Source organism: Phalaenopsis equestris, unplaced genomic scaffold, assembly GCF_001263595.1.
Source record: "Phalaenopsis equestris unplaced genomic scaffold, ASM126359v1 Scaffold000224, whole genome shotgun sequence".
Taxonomy (NCBI): domain Eukaryota; kingdom Viridiplantae; phylum Streptophyta; class Magnoliopsida; order Asparagales; family Orchidaceae; genus Phalaenopsis; species Phalaenopsis equestris.
Window position 1 is genome coordinate 7078650 of NW_018164666.1, and position 1465 is coordinate 7080114.

Here is a 1465-nt window from a genome sequence, read left to right on the forward strand (position 1 = left end):
AGACCTCAACCAAAAGTGAGGTCAACAGTATGAAACAATCACAACATAAGCCTAAAATGCAAAGCACGCATCTTGCAAATAAGTGCAAGGATGCTACATGCGACATGACACACACGAACGGGATGTATCGGTAAAAATAGGCTGCCTATGGAGAGAAATTACGTCTGCCCAGGGACCCAGAGCGCCATGCAACAAGCAGGCACCAGTTACAAAAAAGTTTACAACAAGTAAAAGGATACCTATAAAAAGGATTCACACCATACTCGAGAGGCATTTACTGAATACACATGCAAACATGTAAGATATGCACCATGCATACAAGAATAATCAGGAATATGACATACAGAAATGTCGAGCATATGACAAGCAGAAATGTCAAGCATATGACATAAAATGGCAAGCATACATAAATGTTATGTGAGAAGCAAACTAAGTGATGTGATCCCTAGATGTGGGAATCACGTACTTAGATGCACACACATTGTGCCTCGCATGGGTTCAATGGTTATGAAGCATGTCTCATACTTATCACAATGTAAAATACCTACGACACTCTAGACAGCGTCATAGGGAGAGATAGATGGCTGACCAAAGTAAAATATGTTGAGATTTTCGTACCTCTTTGATATTGTTTTTAATGATATTGCACTTTAAAAAAAGGTAGTTTTTATGTTTTATTGCAGAAATAATGAATTAAGTTCAATGGAGTAAATAGATGCAAAAAGGAGTGAATTTGGAGCAAAAATAACCAAAATGTGGAGAATTGCACTAGGACAAAATCTCCAGAAGGCAGCCGACGGCGCCATCGACGGTTATGTGTACTTGTACAATGGATAAGGCCAGATTTTGGAGGGGTGCATAAGGAACTCTTGGGAAAACTCATCCACATCTTTAAAGAAAAGATTTTGGCCAAAAATAGAGGAGTCTGGAGGTTAGATAGGTTCCATTAGTGTGTAGAGAGCTTGCTAGAGCGTGTATCTGTGAGGAATTCTTCGAGAAATTGTAAGAGTGGAGGGAAAGTGAGAGATTTCTTCCTCCTTGCTACTTCAAAGAGGAATTCTGTGTGTTGTAAAGAAAGGAAGAGATTCAAAGAAACTTCAAGGAGTGTTCTTGGGGAGAAATTAGAGATAAGTTATTTACTTGTTATAGTTTGTATGGTTTTGATTTTATATATGAATTCCGAGTTTTTTTGTGCTTTCCCCATGAGTTCTGAGTAGTTTTCTCTGTCTTTCTCCTTGTCTCGAGATTTGTGAAATGGTGATTTGAATTGGTGAAGCCAAGAAAATGTTTAAGAAATTGTGATGATCTTTTCACTTTGATCTTAATTTAATTTCAATCTGGCCAATGGATTTGTTAAAATATTTGTTAAAATATGTTGAGTTTTACAACTAAAGTGAAGATTACATCCAAGATTCAGGGAGGTCAAAGCCCTTGGAAGTTGGGTGCAAATAAATATGGAAATATT